Below are 13,567 nucleotides of genomic sequence, written 5' to 3' on the forward strand. Positions count from 1 at the left end.
GTTAAATACTTGTAAAGTCATAAACCATTGATATGACGTCTTACTGACAAGGCTAGACGGTCACGAGAAATGCTAAATGAAACGTGTGTTAGTTGTGCTAAATAATTTATTCGTGCGCCATTAATGCATGAGTTCAGTCATCAATATGCCGAAACACTAAAGTGGATCTTGGGTTTGCTTTCAGCAGCCGCGCGACTCTCGCTTCCTTTATTTTGTCCTTTAATCCTCACATTTTTTTATCGTCAATTCACCTCAAACAAGGCACAGAGCCACTTAGTCGTCAGGGTCTCAAATTTGCGGTCAGATTTGCAGGAATATATTTAGATAGTTGAACATCGAGGTGCCTGTTTGGATTGCACTTGAATTTCTGCATGTCAGGGAAGCATGGGCACGGGAGTGAAATCCTAAGTGCAGCAGTCCGAGGGAAAAAAAACTATTTGTGTAGAAGACTTTATGATATCTAAATATTTCTACAGTGTAGGGGTGGTATTTTGCTGCTTGTCTGGTTTGTCGAGGATATTTTTATCGAAAGGGCACTAGTGCTTTCAGTTTGTCAGAGCACTTGTCATTGAAATACTCGTAAAATAGGCACAAGGATAGCACGTTTCGGCGATGGGACAGAGATTGGAGTTTAGTTTATAGTGCGGAACCTATTAGGTAGGTGACTCTTTTTGGGACCCTGTCTAGGAATGAGAGATTAGTGGCAGATGGACCAGCCTAGATGTGGTAACAATACTCCATGCATAGCCGAACAGTGGCCTTGTACAGACACATGATATACTTTCAGCTGTGAGTAGCCTTTTAGCACGGTCGAGAGAGCCCACCCTCTTCGCAGCAGCCTTGGAAATTGCCTCAATGTATTTGTTCCAATTCGTGTTGTCTGTGAATATAAACCCTAGGATCTTGAGGGAAGTACTTTCAAGTAGTGGCAATTAGAGGTTGAGAAGGTTTACAGTAATTATTAAAGGAAATAAGATTAGTCTTGACAGCATTGAACGTTACCAACCAATTACGGTCCGATTCCACTGGGGTTTTTCCTCTAGATTTTTAGCAATTTCATTAGATATGTGTTCATTCGTTTTACCCTCGTGTCTATTATAGAGTGTGGTGTCATCAACAAACATCCCAATCTCGGAGACAATTTTATCAGGGAAGTCATTTATGAATATCAGGAATAATAGAGGTTGAACCCTGTGGTACACGCGCATTTATATCATGTTGTTTTTTTTCTCTTATCATCTTATCACGAGTAATTTTTCTGACAAAGAGGTAATAATTGCTGTTTTCTAAGTCAGATTCTATTCCATCTAACACTTATCGTTGGAAATTTTTCGACAGGAAGCAGGAAGTAGTATATATTCAGCACCTTGCATGAAGTGGTTTCGTGCCTTGCCCGGAGTGATTTCCATTAAAAATTATCGATATGTGTGTTTAAATAATTATGTGACGTAGCGTGAACAAGAGTATATAAGTTTGACGGATATCATAAATATTATGTGAGAATCTGTACATATGTAAACCAACCTAGTGACAAACCAACAAACTCGGTGGAAAGCATAACATCTTTGGTAAGGGGAAAAATATCAGAAATGTATTTATTATCACGGAGATTATTTAGATCAAAGTTTGTAGACATGGTATCAATAACGAATAGGAACTAGTGGTTTCTCTAGTGATTTGCAACTTGATTTATAAGGCACACATATGGGAGAAAATCACATGGCCTGAAGAGTAAAGGAACTATTAGTCATGATGCGCGGTTGATTTTCTATCTACAAACCTACATCTAAATAATCTTTATCATAGAAATGGATCACTTTTTTACATAGGCTTTACCACTTATCAAGGCCCAGAGACTACTCGAGGATAAGGGTTAAGAGTGTACAGTAGTCAATTGGACAATATAGTAATCGTTAGTAATGGAAATTCTGTAAATTTGTTAACTTAAGTGGAACGGCTCATCAAGAACTTGTTTACATTGGACTTGAAGGCAATCAGATTGTAATCAGCTGGAAAGCAGGAAAACGGAAGACAGTTCCACAGGCGTGCAGTTCTAAGAAAGAAGCTTTGTTCATGGAATCTACGTTTAGGTTTAGGCACAGATAAAGAGTGGGGGGGGAATTATGTATAGTGTTTTCAGCTAGACGAGTGTTTCTTGTGAAAGTTTGGCGAGGGGGAGGACCATAGATTGAAGCTCAGTCGAGCACTTGCCATGAAAATAACGATAAAGTAGAGATAAACTCGCAACATCTCTTCTGTGAGAAAGAGGTTCCAAGGAATAGAAAAGGACATCTCCTACGAAGTCTATTTTGAACTCTATCAAGGCAGAACAAGTCCTTTCTAGCAGCTCCTGCCCAGATGTGGCAACAGTATTCCATCCTTGGACGTACCTGGCTCTTATATAGATAGAGAATTGCATCAGCAGTGAGATATATTCTGGATCGATACAAAGATCCCACCATTTTCCCAGATTACATTAGCAATAGCTATAACTATGTATATTAATACAACACGTATATATATATATATATATATATATATATATATATATATATATACGTGTGTGTGTGTATGTGTGTGCGTATAACGTTACACAACGTTTACACATGGAACCCAACACGTTGTATGTAGTCTACGTCGCAAAGGAGACCAAGACAAAGAATAACTCGAAGCCATTTTTTCCTAACAACGACATTCATTTCCTCATTCACTGTTTAAATGTATGTATGTATGTATGAATGTATGTATGTATGTATGTATGTATTTCAAATATACTCTCTCTCTCTCTCTCTCTACTAAGGAGATTCTGCTCAACCAATCAATGTCTTCTGCATCTTAATTTTGCTAACCAATATTGTTCGGTTTCATGATACTAGTCAGACAGATTGTAACGTTGCCACTTAGAATTTTATTGTTTTATTAATTCTTATATGACTGGCATTTATTTTTAAGGAGTGCCTCGCGCGTATGATTTATTGAACCCAAGTTGTAACTAAAATCATAGGGGAAAGATATAGCTTGTACACCTTTCTTAATAGTATTAATCCATGAGTGTTTGATCCCGGAAATTTTGACACAGGAGCATTTTGACGTAAGAGAGTGTTGAGAATGAGATTTGTAACAGATGAATGCTTGATCAAAGAGATCTCGACTCAAGTGTGTTTTCTCTATAAGATCTTGAATCAGGAGAGTGTAAACAAGAAAAGTTTTACTAAGGAGATTTTGAGTAATAAGTGTTTTATCCAGGAAAATTTGTCCAATGATATTTTGAACTAGGAGAGTTGAATCAGAAGAGTTTCACTAAAGACGTTTTGACCCATGAGTGTTTGATCCAATTGATTTTAACACAGAAGTGTTGGTTCTAAGAGAATTTAACTCAAGAGAGTGTAAACAATGAAATTTATGGGATCATGTACAGCAAATCTGTTGCCAAGGAACACGTACATAAAATCTGTTGAACACGTACATCAAATCTGTTTCCAAAGTCGCTGGGATAATGGTGGGATCCTTACCGTTCCAGTAGATATCTCACTGCTGATGCAATTCTCTATCTATATAAAAGCCAAGTGCGTCCAAGGATGAAGTACTGCTGCCACATCTGGGCAGGAGCTGCTAAAACAGCTTATCTTTCCTTGACAGAGTACAAAATAGATTTCGTAGCTTAAGGGGGGATGCCCTTTTATCTTCCCTGCAACCTTTCTCCCACAGAAGAGACTTTGCGAGCGTCTCTTTATTTTATCGTTATTTCTATGGCAAGTGCTCGTCTGAGCTCCACTCACGTGTCCCCCCCCCCCGCCGCCAATCTTTCATAAAAAACACCTGTTTAGCTGAAACCACTGTCAATAATTTTCTCCACTCTTTATCTGTTCCTAAATCAAAACGTAGATTCCATGAACAAAGCTTCTTTCTTAGAAGTGCACGCCTGTGGAACTTTCTTCCGTTTGCCTGTTTCCTACCTGACTACAACTTGGATGTCTTCAAGCCCAACATAAACAAATTCCTGATAAACCGCCCCCTGAAATAATCCAATTTATCAAATTTCCATTACTAACGATCATTACGATATTATCCCATTGATTATTGTATACGCAATCCCCGAATGGCCTCCGGGCCTCGAAAAGTGGTGACTACCATATAAAAAAAAAGTTAAACGCAGGAGATTTTGAACCATAGGTGTTTTATCAAAGAGATTTTGGTATAAGAGTGTTTGTTCTATGAGATTTTGAACCAGGAGAGTATGAACCAGAAGAGTTTAACTAAGGAGGTTTTTACTATGAGTGTTTGATCCAGGAGATTTTGACACAGAAATGTTTGCTCTATTACATTTTTAACCAGGTGAGACTGAACCAGGGGAGTTTCACTAAGAATATTTTGAGCCATGAGTCTTTTATCCAATAGATTTTGTCAAATGAGTGTTTGCTCTTTGAAATTTTGAACCAGACGAGTTTGACCCCAGTTATTTAATATCCACAATAGCTTCGATAGGATTAGAAATCCGCATGACTGATCCAATAGTCTAAGAGAGTATCCATTATAAGGTAAGAGAAAAAAGTTGATCGATCTTGAAGTCATGAAAATAGCTCAGATGTGAGTGGAGATTTATAAAAGAAAAAGTTACGCATATAGAAATAAAAATAACAATTTGTAACCTTGACATAATGTAATAAGAATGAAATGGTATATCTCGGTTCAGTTGAACACGTTTCAAAATGCAAGTAAACAGATGTGACGTTGAGCTCATGTTTCCTGAAATCAATCTATTAAATTAGATTGTCTTAACGAATGTTTTTTATTATTATTAACTCTAAATTAATACGATAGCATGTGTATTATTTACATCCGGGTCGTTTAATTGTTATGTACTTCCATTTCTTGTCATAAATAATTTTACTAAGCACTCCTCATAAGTTTTGGATTCGGTTTCGATTATAGCTGACGGCACTCAAGTCATTTAATTTTTTATAAATGATTTTACTAAGAATTCTTCATAATTTTAGTTTCGGTTTCGATTTATAGTTGATGGCACTTAAGTCATCTATTTTTTATGAATAATTTTACCAAGAATTCCTCGTAAGTTTTGGTTTCGGTTTCGATTGTAGCTAATGGCACTCCAATAATCTATTTTTCTTAAAATAATTTTATCAAGAATTCTTCATAGGTTTTTGTTTCGGTTTAGATTTTAGCTGATTGCACCTTAATAATCTATTTTTATGAATAATTTTATCAAGAATTTTTCATAAGTTTTGGTATTAGTTTCGATTATAGCTGACGGAAATAAGTATTATACATATGTATATATATATATATATATATATATATATATATATATATATATATATTTCGATTTCTGTTCAAGCTGATGAACCCAAGTCATATCGATATATTATTTATTTTTTAAATCGCAATTTTATAATATATAGAAATCGATAGAACATTAACTCTATATATACGAAATCTGCAAGAATTAAAATATAATATTAAAGCGGGCGTCCCTGCTAGCTTGGATAAATACTTTTGCAGTTTTAACAAAAGAGCTACAATTTTGGCCAAGATCAAAGTGTAGTACCTGTTCTTTAGATGCGGCACTTCCATTTCTCGATTTCTTTCAGAGGAGGAGAAATCCTTCACAACTGAGACAATTTTTATTTTTGTACCTTTTCTCCTCATTAAAAAACGACCCTGGTGTCTAACTCTGTCCCGTGGGGAGGCATTGTAAATAGGTACAATAATATCCATTTACGCTGAACATCTGCAGGTTGCCAACATCAATATATTTCATATGAATCAGTCCCCTGTGGAATTTCCACAGGTTCCGGTAGTTTAATTTAAAATTTTAACAAAAGAAATGCGTAATCTTTAAATTAAAAAAAAAAAAAAATTGATTTTTTTACAATTCCAAAAGTTAATAGACAAAATTTCAGGACACCCGGCATTACTTGGTCGTAAAATATACTTAAATGTAATATCTTAATTTATGCAGATTTTCACATGTATTGTTATAGAGTGAATTCTTTATTGATTAATATATTGTACCCAATATATATTGGTGGTTTCAAAAGTAAAAATAAAATGCCTTTAGTGCCATCCGCTAGAATCGAAACCAAAATATGTAGCTCTTCCGCCTTATTCGTTGCTGTCTGATTTAAATCTATACCGATACAAAATGCTAAAAAAGATAGCGATGATAAAACTAAATGTACATTTGCGCATGCGTAGAAATAGTCAAGTTACACCTGCCAAGTTCTATTGTTTTTCAATTTTGACTCATTGGCAGCTATTTTTATCGGCTAAAAAACAAATTTGTATTTGTTTTACAGATCCAAATCTCTATCTCTATCTAAACTATTATATAAAAGTCACTTTGTGTGTGAGTTCCTTCCTTATAAGTTCCGAAACGGCTGAACCTATCTTTTGCAAATTTTACACAAAGGCAATTTACATGTCTGGCAGTGTTCTTAGATAGGTGTTATAAAGAAATTCATCTGATAAGTATAAACAATCAGAAAAATCTGATCCTAAAAGTAGTCTTTCTTCCTTATAGATAACAGGGAATAATTTAGATTACACCAACAAGGAAATAATAAAATCTCAACAAATAATTTCTTTTTAGAAAAAAACAGATTTGTTGACATATGGATACATAGTTCAGTGGTAGAACATTCGACTACGGATCGCATGATCCCGAGTTCAACCCTATATGTACCACACCATTTTATTTTATTTTTTCTTATTAATGAGTTCAATTTACGATAAAAGAAAATGTACTATCGCCGCAAATCATTTCTTCGTTTGAAAATTTTAAAACTAAACATTAATCAGAAGTGACTTTCCAGGACATTCATCGTCAAGCCGAATTATCAGCTGACGTGATATTGTAAACAAATACGGACGGAATTTGATGAAATATATTATTATTATTATTTTATTTATTTTATTTTTTTCGTTTTTTTGTTTTTGTTGGGTTTTTTTTTTAAGTTTTTTTTTTTTAATTAGTCTACCGGGCAAATTATTCCTCGTAATATATAATAATCAATAGAGGATTGATTCTATAATAATACATACGCAATCTACATAAATTAAAATATCATGTTTAAGCGTATTGTACGACCGGGCAACGCCGGGCATTCAGCTAGTTATGGGATAAAATTATGTGACAAAATTATGTAATAAAATTATGTGACAAAATTATGTGATAGAATCATGTGACAAAATTATGTGACAAAATTATGTGACAAAATTATGTAATAAAATTATGTGACAAAATTATGTAATAAAATTATGTGACAAAATTATGTGATAAAATTATGTGACAAAATTATGTGATAGAATCATGTGACAAAATTATGTGACAAAATTATGTGACAAAATTATGTGACAAAATTAGGTGATAAAATTATCTGACAAAATTATGTGACAAAATTATGTGAAAAAATTATGTGACAAAATTATGTGACAAAATTATGTAATTAAATTATGTGATAAAATTATGTGATAAAATTATGTAATTAAATTATGTGATAAAATTATGTGATAAATTATGTGACAAAATTATGCAATAAAAATAAATGATAAAATTATGTGATAAATTTGTGAAATTTTTTTAATTATTTCAATATGGATGTATTTTAAATATTTAGAAAATGATTTATAGAAATGTAAACTATGAAAGTTTAAATTACTTTTTTGAAATAAAATATTTTCCATATGAATGTTTTAATTATTTCTGTATGAATATATTATAAATCTTTTTATAATTTTCTCCTACTGGCTGCCTTTGTGTGTGACGCGATTTATCTCGGCCTAAGGGCAACCCACCCAGGCAAGTAAGGTAGCGAAATGAAGCTTATGGCCCAGCGGATGTTTTAGTGATATTTATATCCATGTTTGGTGTATGGAAATGCCAAAAAAAATGCAAAAAATTCAACAACAAAAAAGATTTACTAAACAACGTTTTATTTACTGGATATTTTTCCGGTACAAAGAGTCAAGTTTGGCTAGCTGGGCAAACTTGGGTTCTTGTACTTTTAAAAAATTATAGTAATGTAAGTTATTAAAGTTTAAATTACTTTTATAAATAAAATATTTTCATATAAATATATTTTAAATATTAAAAATATATATTTATAAAAATGTAAAAAATAAAGTTTATTTTTTATTGTTACATGATAAAAGAAGTGTTTCCAGATGATTTCGGATTTCCTTTCATGCTTAGTGACTTCTGTTTCACAGGACCTTAAACTATCTCCAGTGGTGAGGCTCCAGCTTGCCGGCTTTGGGGAGTGTGGAGCCATTCTTTAATTACCATTGCTCCCAGGCCCACTCCAACCCGGAGTAGTAGTATCTGTTAGGGTACCAACTATGGGTTGAATAGAAACTGACTTGAAAACAACAAATATATTCTATTAAAAAAATTTTCTTCAAAATCTTTGGATTCGCCATTAAAAAACCTGAAAATGGTTGATATGCCGTAAAACAAAAAAAAAACAACCAATCCGTTTCATATTTAGCTAAACTAAGTACCATTTCGACGTCTTAACTTTCTGTACAAAATTTTTGGATTTATCCAATTTGTATATATATTTATTTAATCACATGCATATAATATGAATAACAATTTCGCTATATGTCAATTGTCAAGGTTTTATTTAACTTAACAATCAATTTTTTCAGCATATCAAAACTTTGATACACTACAAATCGGTATCGGTTTGAATTTTTTCTTACACTCATCAAAAAAAATCACAAAAACATGACTTTGTAATGTTGAAAATGAAGAACTCATAGCGGGTGTCTATTTTAGGCCGCCATCTTTGTTTTATGGGCAGAAGCTATTCATATCAATCTTTTCGCATAGGTCTAAATTGTATGAAGATTGTTTCACGGTTAGTAATTATATATATATATATATAAATATATATGTGTGTGTGTGTGTGTGTGCGTGTGTGTGTTTATGTGTGTATGTTTGTGTGTGTGTGTTATTGTATGATTTGTATTTAAAATGTTTGCTGTAAAAATATAGAATTTTTCAACAAAATTATTATTTGAAGCAAGTAATACACGAAATTTAAAGTTTTTTCTTTAATCCATGGATTTTCAATGCATGGCTCATCTCTTCAGATGCTACAGTTAAGTTAATTGGTCCTGAGTAAATGAAGGGGAAAACCCGTCTATACTAAGTCATTATTTTTTTTATTTTTGCCTACTTCCAGAGTGCCCCCTTTTGGGGAGCTCGTTTTCCCCTACATTAAAAACGACGGTGTGTCACATTTTGCTTTCATAAATACCAATAGAAAAAAGTAGGCTTTTAATATCAATGCCAGAGCGAGAACACACACACACACACACACACACACACACACACACATATATATATATATATATATATATATATATATATATATATATATATATATATATATATGTTTTATTTTTTATTACCGTATCTTTCTGTTAAGTTACATTATTGTTTCAGCTACCCGGCCGTTTTTTTTTTTAGCCGTCTGTAGCTTCCTCAGACTTTTACAGAAATGTTCGTTATGATGGGATGAAAGAGTGAATGATGTCAGGGGAGGGGTGCGAGAAGAGCGGAAAAAAGAGGAAGGGAACAAGGGAGAAAGGTGGGAGGGGGTACTTGGTATGTCGGTAATGTTTTAGTTTTGGAGTTTAAGGACTTTGTGGGCGAGGGTCTGGGAAGTTCATTTCTAATGTGGCTGAGGGCATAGGGATACATGGAGGGGGAAGGGGGATATGTGGGGGTAGGAGGAGGGGGGTTACTTTAAAATTCGAGTCTTAATGTTAATGTTATATATATATATATATATATATGCGTGTGCTTCACTCGGGTGCAGTGCGTTTAAATAATTTTTATATATAAAATTTAGTTTTACACTTCTACACTATTAGGACGAAATTTCGGAAATCATAATACAGAATTTCACATGAAAACAATGCTATCTACGTATTTCTTGTATAATTAAGATGATTATATCCAAAAATTACGAAAACCGATACTGTTGAAAATTATTTATTAAAGAAAATAAAAATAGAATTTGATGAAAACGATCGGAAGACACAGATGAGCTCAAGAGGGAGGTTATTCTCCGTTTCTATTTAAACAAGATGGCCACAATTTTTCACCTGCTAACACGATTAAAGTTTTTTTTTTTCACTAATATACGGGTAATTTCAACTGCATAAGTTATTAGAATTGACAAAAAAATCAGTAGAAACCATTGTTTTTTATCTGAAAACTTCATTTATCGACTACAAAATTTCGTCCTAATAGTGTAGAAGCGCCTTTAGTTTTTTTCTATTAAGCATGTTTAATTTATATCTCTATAAAAGCGAGAATGTGTGTTTAATTTAATAATGTAGCCAGTTCCTGTTTACATATTTTGGTTGTGAGCTATTTAGTTTTCTACTTACTGCAAGAACGTGGACACCAGGGTCGGAAAGTGCGATTGAGAAGTCAGCGCCTGTAAGTAGGTGCACTATGACCTACAAAAAGTGCCTGGGCAGCCCCGTTAACATTCCTCGCTGAGGGCACCTCAAGCGATTAGCAATAAATCCACTCCTTCTTAAAGAGACAAGCCAAAGCCTGGGAGATTGGACTTCCTAGGATCGCACAGAACTTAACTACCGCAAAATCAACAGGGGCCATATCATTACAAGAATGGTCTAATCTCTGTTGATTTTGAAGACCGAGAATAAAAATCCTTAGCAATTGGTTTGGATCTTTTTTAGTTTTCTTGTTTCTGCCGCTATATATATATATATATATATATATATATATATATATATATATATATATATATATATATATATATATATATATATATATATTATATTATATCGGCAGCTATATTCACCTTTTATCCGAGCACTTTCGGATCCGTCAAGATCTATCTATTACACGACCCACCTCGAAAACAAAATCCTCCCATATCCAAACAATAAACCCAATATCTATGCCCGATATATAGACGACATATTCATAGTAGCAGAATCCGTTCAAGACATTAAAAAAACTCCAACTAAAGTTAGAAACACGCCCCGTCTTCAAATTTACACACTAACCAAACATAAATAACAAAATACTATTTCTCGACGTATTAGTAGATTCTGGAAACCACACTATATACATTACCTCAGCACAAAAAAAAAACTGCCAACAATAATGCAATACTCTAAAATTACCATAGCGGATGTCCACAAAAATATAAAACTGCCCTTATAAATAATTTGATTCACAGTTCATACAATATAGTATCAACCCGACATATATCTTAAAAAGAACTAACAAACATAAAACAAACCCTAATAAATAATAATTTTTCCAATAAAATCGTCGATAAGCACATAAAACTCTATTTAAACTCTATCCAAAATCAAAACATAAATGAGACAATGTATACTATACAAAAATAAACAACTACACATTAACTACAAAAAAAAAATAATAAATAAACCTAATTAAAAGATACACCAGACCCACCGACCAGAACAAAAAGATTAAACTAATAATATATTATACTAAATTTAAAACCTCCAATCTAATAATTAAAAACAACAATAATACTAACCCTAACCCTAACCCTAACCCTAACCCTAACCCTAACACCGCACTAAAGAAAACTAATGTAATGTATGAACTTATTTGCCCACTGTCTGCGAACACATTCCAAAAACTCACACAATGCATACATAGGCCACATCACATCAACACTCTCCCGATTATTAACCTACCATTTAGCAGACAATGGCGCCATGAAACGACACTTAACATTCCATAATAAAAACCTACAATCGTCCGACATAGGAAATATCTTAACTAAGAATACTAAAATTCAATACCTTAACAATTGCACACGAAGACTACAATTCCTAGAAGCCATACTAATTAAAAACTACAGTCCCTTATTAACCGAATCTCATTTGATATCAGGGCAAATATACTAACCGTATTCAATAACTAACAATATATAAATAAATAAATAAATAAAGTATAAAATCAAAATTAAAACTAAATAATTCGCCCCCACTTATCTTAGCCCCACCTTTACCACCAATATTTAAAAAAATATAGAACTAACTATAAATACACTAAGTCTCAGTAAACAAAAGAACAAGAACAACCCCAACAACAACAACAACAACTACTCCTGATAACGATCGGGTGTGACGACAGTAAGTACCGATTGAAGATAATATTACCGAACAACAACTACTGGACGCCATAACATACAACCTTCCAGCCAAAAAAAAAAAAAAGACCGCTCGGCGAATCGAAAAGTTATCCAACAAAATCAGGAAAAAAAGAACTCGGTCGTTTTTCTTTTCTCTGTTTTCTTAAAACTGCGTTGTAATTTGGCTTTCAGGCGCCCTTGATGCGTATTTTATTTACTTTTATTATTTATTTTAATCAAATGAAATCAACGCTTCTATAACGGAATTCACACCCCTGGCGTTAATCTCGCGTAGCCAACGCACCGTTCCCGACATTTCGAAATACAACCATTGAGATACAACGCGCGGATCTTTACTACTGGCTTTTCTTTCTCCAACTTTACAACATGGTAAGAAAGAAGAAGAATAAAAAAGAAACAAACAAATACTAGTTTGACTCCGAAATATATTTAAATTATAGATTTCAAACAAGTCAAATATCTGTTTATTTTCTTAAAATTGCGCACTTGATGCGTATTTTATTTTATTCAAATTAAATCAACGCTTCTATAACGGAACTCACACCCCTGATATATATATATATATATATATATATATATATATAAGTCAACGTGTCTGTGTATCTGTCTGTGTATCTGTCTGTCTGTGTGTCTGTGTGTACATTTCCCGACGCAATATCTCTGTCAATTTTTAGTCTACAGACTCGAAATTTGATATACACGGTACTGAGATTTGGGAAAATCTATGTAATCGGTTGTTCGCCAGAAATTTGTCTGTTAAGGGGTCAAAGTTCAACGATTTGACCATTGAAAGCTCTACCAAACTCCTCCGACAATTTGGGGTCTAAACACTTGAAATTTTGGATATAGGTTCCTTGGACATGGATCTAACTTTATAACCTGATTTGAGCCCAAAACAATAAATGTTAGTATATATATATATATATATATATATATATATATATATATATATATATATATATATATATATATATATATATATATATACGGTGTCCCAATAAAATGTATACATTCTTTAAATTATCCCAGCTTGCTACATGAATACGCTATACCAGGTTCCCAAGAGATGTTTAGGAATAAAGAATGGTACTTCCAACAGGATGGAGCACTTCCTCACTATCATCATGACGTAAGAGCATATCTTGATAGTCACCTGCAAACAGATAGTTAGAACGAAGAGGAAGTATCGAGTACTGTCCATACTGACCGGATTTGACCTCCCCCCCCATCCACGGATTTTTTTCTCTTTTTTGGGGGGTGGGCATATTAAACATAGGGTTCACAATACAAAACAAGCTATAATGAATGAGTTGAAAGCAACCATTGAAAGAAGATGTGTCAACATAGCAATTGAACTGATT

General features: G+C 33.2%; 1 protein-coding gene across 4 annotated transcripts in view; it reads right to left on the reverse strand.

Annotated features, from left to right (window-relative positions):
* Positions 1-13,567, reverse strand: part of LOC145246113 (uncharacterized) — a 459,766-nt gene that overhangs the window by 388,084 nt on the left and 58,115 nt on the right. The window lies entirely within an intron of this gene.

The sequence above is a fragment of the Euprymna scolopes genome, chromosome 23 (assembly GCF_053919585.1).
Source record: "Euprymna scolopes isolate OS-2025 chromosome 23, ASM5391958v1, whole genome shotgun sequence".
Taxonomy (NCBI): Eukaryota; Metazoa; Mollusca; class Cephalopoda; order Sepiida; family Sepiolidae; genus Euprymna; species Euprymna scolopes.